This window comes from Ornithorhynchus anatinus, chromosome 10, assembly GCF_004115215.2.
Source record: "Ornithorhynchus anatinus isolate Pmale09 chromosome 10, mOrnAna1.pri.v4, whole genome shotgun sequence".
Taxonomy (NCBI): domain Eukaryota; kingdom Metazoa; phylum Chordata; class Mammalia; order Monotremata; family Ornithorhynchidae; genus Ornithorhynchus; species Ornithorhynchus anatinus.
Window position 1 is genome coordinate 55603410 of NC_041737.1, and position 6603 is coordinate 55610012.

A 6603-nucleotide genomic window follows, 5' to 3' on the forward strand; every position below is an offset into this window, starting at 1 on the left:
CACGTTCCCTGCCCAGAACGATCAGCTGACAGCCATATAGCAACGAGTTACTGAGGGAGACATAAGCAACAGAAAACTGCATGGAGATCAGTCGATTTTAACTGTAAGCAGATCACTGAACCCAAATCCAACAGCAGCATTTCGCTTGCTGGATTTACTCTTTAATTAGCATCTACAACTCAAAACTCCGGATCCCGAAGCTATTAATGTTGAAACCTGCAACCACTTATCATTATTTCAGCATAAACTCTACATGATAATAATAATGACGATGGTATTGGTTAAGCGCTTACTATGTGCCAGGCACTGTCCCTAAGCGCTGGGGTAGCCTCAGGGTAATCAGGTTGTCCCCCGTGGCCCTCACAGTTTTATCCCCATTTTAGAGATGAGGTAACTGAGGCCCAGAGAAGTCAAGTTGGCTTGCCCAAGGTCACGCAGCAGACAAGGGGCGGGGCCGGGATTAGAACCCACGACCTCTGACTTCCCAGCCCGGGCTCTTCCATTAGGCCACGCTGCTCCTGGAGACGCAAACGCTCAAGCTATCCGTCCCGATGCGATGCTCCAAAAAGTCAAGGGTTTTTTGATTATTATTATTTCAGTCCTCCTGTAAATTCAACATGCAGAAGTTTGCTTAAACTGAGCCGAGGAGCAGGTGCCCCTGTAATAATAAAGCCCTAAAAAAGGTATGAACACAATCAGGGCCCTGAGGATATAATAATAATAATAATAATGATGGCATTTGTTAAGCGCTTATTATGTGCCAAGCACTGTTCTAAGCGCTGGGGAGGATACAGGGTGATCAGGTTGTCCCACGTGGGGCTCACGGTCTTAATCCCCATTTTACAGATAGGGTAACTGAGGCACAGAGAAGCAAAGTGACTTGCCCAAAGTAACACAGCTGCCAAGTGGCTGAAGCGGGATTTGAACCCATGACTTCCGACTCCCAAGCCCGGGCTCTTTCCACTGAGCCACGCTGCTTCTCGACCCACTATCCTCATCTAGGCACCCCTAGTTTGGGCTAAGGTTCTTCTATTTGGCGGGTGCACTGAAGAGTTCAGTACAGTGCTCAAGCGCTTAGTATAGTGTTCTGCACACAGTAAGCGCTCAATAAATGTAATTGAATTGTGTGAACGGAGAGTAAGAGGGAACGTGCAGAAGTCTTTTGAAGGAGAGAATAATAACGTTGGTATTTGTTAAGCGCTTACTCTGTGCAGAGCACTGTTCTAAACGCTGGGGTAGATCCAGGGGAATCAGTTTGTCCCACGTGAGACTCACGGTTCATCCCCATTTTACAGATGAGGGAACTGAGGCACAGAGAAGTTAAGTGACTTGCCCACAGTCACACAGCTGACAAGGGGCAGAGTCGGGGAGAAGGATCCCTTCTTTCATTCAGTCGTGTGCACATGTGTCTGTGTGACTGTGCTTGTGTGTGAACACGTGTCCACATGTGACCGTCTGGGTATGTTTCCACGTGTTCTCGTCTGTGTGGTTTTTTTTCCACATGTGACCACGTGTCTGTGTTAACGTGTCCCAGGGTTTCTGTCACTGCGGGCGTGTGCACCAAGCGATCAATGCATGGCATTTATTGAGCACTTACTGTGTGCAGAGCACTGTACTAAGCACTTGGGAGGGGTCGAGAGAGTCAGTGGAGGGGTTCCCTACCCACGGTGAGTCTAGAGGGGATGTCTCTCAAGGGTAGGGGTGGGCGAGACCGTGATCGTCCCCCGAGGGTTGGGTGCCCGTGACCGACGCCACACTTGCCCACCTCTGGCCTTTGGGTGTGATGTGGCCTTGCTCTCTGGGAGCCTGGTGGTCCCCGGGTGGGAGCCCGGTGGGGTCTTTCTGGTTGGGGGATGGGGGAGAGGGGGAGCATCCTCACCCCTGCAGCTGGAGATCATCATCCCCTGCTCCGTCGCGGGCCACGTCTTCCGGGCCAAGACCCCCCCACTCCTTCCCCAGGGGGACCCGGGTCATTTCCAAGAACGAGGCGGCCGTGTGGCTGGACGGCTACAAGGAGGTCTTCTACCGGAGGAACCAGCCGGCCACCCGCGTGGCCCGGGAGGAGGGGAGCCGGGATGGCCCGGGAGGGGAGTGGAGGCGGGGGGAGAGGTGGGATGACCTGTGAGGTAAACCGAGGTCTGGGGAGGGGCGACTGGGATGCCCAGTGACTCCTAGACTTGGTCGCCTCCCCTTCCACACCTCCCAAACGTGGCCACTGGCCCTTTCGCACCTCCGCGCCTTGGCCGCCACCATTTCCACACCTCCGTACGACCCAAACGCGGCCGCCACCTCCGAACCTCCGGAACGTGGCCGCCGTCACCTCCACACCTCCCAAACACGGCCGCCTCCTCCTCCACACCTCCCAGATCTGGCCGCCACCACCGAGAAACCAAAGTGGCGGCGGGGCACGTATCAGGACGACAGAGCCAAGCTTCCCGGGGTAGTCAGTTGAGGGCCGGCTGGCGATGAGGGGGTGGTGGAGCTTTCTCCCCCTCGGTGCCAGTGGATGTCTGGGGTAGGCACCTGGGAGAGTACAATAATCAATCTACGGAATTAGTTCATCAGTTAACATTCAATTGTATCTGTTGAGCGCTTACTGTGCGCAGAGGGCTGCACTAAGCGCTTGGAAAGTACAATTCAACAACAGAGACAATCCTTGCCCACAATGGGCTCACAGTCTAGAAGCGGGGAGACAGTCGACAGTCATCGAAACAAGTAAACCGGCATCAGTGGCGTCAATGTAAATAAATAGAATTAAAGATATATCAGAACAAGTAAAACAGGCATGAATGTAAATTAGAAGCAGCACGGCTCAGTGGAAAGAGAATGGCCTGGGGAGTCAGAGGTCATGGGTTCAAATCCCGGCTCCGCCGCTTGTCAGCTGTGTGACTCTGGGCAAGTCACTTCACTGGGCCTCAGTTCCCTCAACTGTGAAATGGGCATTAAGACTGTAAGCCCCACGTGGGACAACCTGATCACCTTGTATCCTCCCAGCGCTTAAAACAGTGCTTTGCACAGAGCAAGTGCTTAACAAATGCCGTCATTATCATCATTATTATTAATAATAAATAGAATTGAGCACCTGGTATGTTCCGAGCGCTGAACGAAGCAATTGGGAGAGTATGCTATAACAGAATTAGCAGGCACTTTCTCTGCCCATAACGGGCTGAGAATCTAGAGGCAACGTGGCTCAGTGGAAAGAGCCCAGGCTTGGGAGTCAGAGGTCATGGGTTTGAATCCCGGCTCTGCCACTCAGCTGTGTGACTGTGGGCAAGTCACTTCATTCAATAGTATTTATTGAGCGCTTACTATGTGCAGAACACTGTACTAAGAGCTTAGAATGTACAAATCGGTAACAGTTACAGTCCCTGCCCTTTGACGGGCTCACGGTCTAATCGGGGGAGACGGACAGACGAGAACAGTGGCAATAAATAGAATCGAGGGGGAGAACATCTCATTAAAGCGATAGCAAATAAATAGAATCAGGGTGATGTACATCTTTCATTAACAAAATAAATAGGGTGATGAAGATATATACGGTCGAGCGGACGAGTACGGTGCCGAGGGGATGGGAAGGGAGAAGGGGAGAAGCAGAGGGAAAGGGGGGAGAAGAGGGTTTAGCTGCGGAGAGGTGAAGGGGGGTTAGAGGGAGCAGAGGGAAAAGGGGAGCTCAGTCTGGGAAGGCCTCTTGGAGGAGGTGATCTTTAAGTAGGGATTTGAAGAGGGGAAGAGAATTAGATTGTCTGAGGTGAGGAGGGAGGGCATTCCAGGACCGCGGGAGGACGTGGCCCAGGGGTCGACGGCGGGATGGGCGAGAACGGGGGACGATGAGGAGGTGGGCGGCAGAGGAGCGGAGCGTGCGGGGTGGGCGGTGGAAAGAGAGAAGGGAGGAGAGGTAGGAAGGGGCAAGGTGATGGAGAGCACTTAACTTCTCTTTGCCTCAGTTCCCTTATCTGTAAAATAGGGATTAAGATTGTGAGCCTCACGTGGGACAATCTGTATCTCCCCCAGCGCTTAGAACAGTGCTCTGCACATAGTAAGCGCTTAACTAATACCAACATTATTATTAGAGGGGTACACAGACATTGGAGAAGCCAGCCTGTCTCAGTGGCAAGAGCCCGGGCTTGGGCTCTTTCCCTTTCTAATGCCGGTTCTGTCGCTTGTCAGCTGTGCGACTTTGGGCGAGTCGCTTCACTTCTCTGGGCCTCAGTGACCTCCTCTGGAAAATGGGGATGAAGACGGGGAGCCCCACGGGGGACCACCTGATCACCTTGTATCCCCCCAGCGCTTAGAACAGTGCACATAGTAAGCCCTTAACAAAACGAATACGATCATTATTAATATGAATATATAAGTGATTTATAATGTATAATTTAAAGCCGGGCACGTTACGGCCCTGGGGAAGGAGCTCAATCAGGCAGGCAGTGGCGAGGGGTGCCACAAGGGGGCGCTGTGCGAGCGCACCGTGGCCTCGTCTGTGCATGCACCTGTCAATGTGTGTGTGTGTGTTGGGCGGTGGGGGGGGAGAATGTTGCTTCTGCTTCTCCTTCTCCTTCTCCTCCTCCTTCTCCTCCTCCTCCTCCTCCTCCTCTTCCTCCTCCTCCTCCTCCTCCTCCTCCTCCTCCTCCTTCTCCTTCTCCTTCTACTCCTTCTCCTTCTCCTTCTTCTCCTTCTCCTCCTCCTTCTTCTCCTTCTTCTCCTCCTTCTTCTCCTTCTTCTCCTCCTTCTCCTCCTTCTTCTCCTCCTTCTTCTCCTCCTTTTTCTCCTCCTCCTCCCCCTCCTCCCCCTCTTGGGAAGCAGCGTGGCTCAGTGGAAAAGAGCCTGGGCTTCAGAGTCAGAGGTCATGAGTTCGACTCCCGGCTCTGCCACTCGTCAGCTGTGTGACTGTGGGCAAGTCACTTAACTTCTCTGTGCCTCAGTTCCCTCATCTGTAAAATGGGGATTAACTGTGAGCCTCACGTAGGACAACCTGATTACCCTGTATCTCCCCCAGCGCTTAGAACAGTGCTCGGCAATAGTAAGCGCTTAACAAATACCAACATTATTATTCCCCCTCCTCCCCCTCCTCCTCCTTCTCCCCCCCACCCCCACAACACACACACACTGACAGAAGAAGAAGAAGAAGAAGGTGAATCCCTGCTCCACCACTTGTCCACTACGAGACCTTGGACAAGTCACTTCCCCTCTCTGGGCCTCAGCTCCCTCATCAGCAAAATGGGGATTCACAACCCACAGTCCCTCTTCCTTAGACTAATAATAATGTTGGTATTTGTTAAGCGCTTACTATGTGCAGAGCACTCTTCTAAGCGCTGGGGGAGATACAGGGTAATCAGGTTGTCCCACGTGAGGCTCACAGTCTTAATCCCCATTTTACAGAAGAGGTAGCTGAGGCACGAAGAAGTGAAGTGACTTGCCCACCGTCACACAGCTGACAAGTGGCAGAGCCAAGATTTGAACCCATGACCTCTGACTCCCTAGCCCGGGCTCCTTCCACTGAGCCACGCTGCTTCTCGTAGTAAGAGCTTAACAAATAACAACAAAAAAAAAAGAGATCTTCTTCCCCTCTAGACTGTGAGCTCACTGTGGGCAGGAGACATGTCTACCAACTGTTATATTGATTTCTCCCGATCGCTTAGTACAGTGCCTGCGTACAGTAAGCGCTCAATAAATACGATGGATCGATTGGGTGGTGAGGACTGCAGTGGCTCCTAGGACGACTCGCTGGCTCATTGCTTGGACCTCTGGGTTTGTTGCCCCAGGCCCCGGGGCAGGGAGAGGGGCCTGGGGGAGAACTGCGGGGTGGTGGGGTGGGGGGAGGCCTTCGGGCCTGGCTGGAGGGAAGGGGGGGGGGACGGGGCAGTTCAGGGGGAGTCCCCAGAGGGCCAGCACCCAGGAAGGACAGATTAGTGGGGGGCGGGAGGCGGGGGCACAAAGAGGAAGGACTCGGGACCGAGGAGGGAGCTGGAGGAAGTAGACTGTTGGCCTCGAAACGATTGCCCCATCGGGGCCGAGCTGGCGATAACATGGGGTCCCCGGTGTTCCCCATTCTCCCCCGTGTGGGATTATAATATAAGAAATTTATATTTTTTCTAATAGTGTTTGCTAAGCACTTACTATGTGCCAGGCGCTGCTCTAAGCACCGGGGTAGGTACAAGCTAATCAGGTTGGATGGACAGAGTCCCTGTCCCACACGGGGCTCACGGTCTCAAAGCCCATTTTGCAGATGAGGGAACTGAGGGCCAGAGAAGTGAAGCGACTTGCCTAAGGTCACCCAGCAGACAAGTGGCAGAGCAGGGACGAGAACCCAGGTCCTTCTGAGTCCCAGGCCCCGGCTCTATCCACTAATAATAATAATAATAATGTTGGTATTTGTTAAGCGCTTACTGTGTGCAGAGCACTGTTCTAAGCGCTGGGGTAGACACAGGGGAATCAGATTGTCCCACGTGGGGCTCACAGTCTTAATCCCCATTTTACAGATGAGGTAACTGAGGCCCAGAGAAGTGACGTGACTCGCCCACAGTGGCCGAGCCGGGATTCGAACCCATGACCTCTGACTCCAAAGCCCGCGCTCTTTCCACTGAGCCGCGCTGCTTCTCCGGGCTA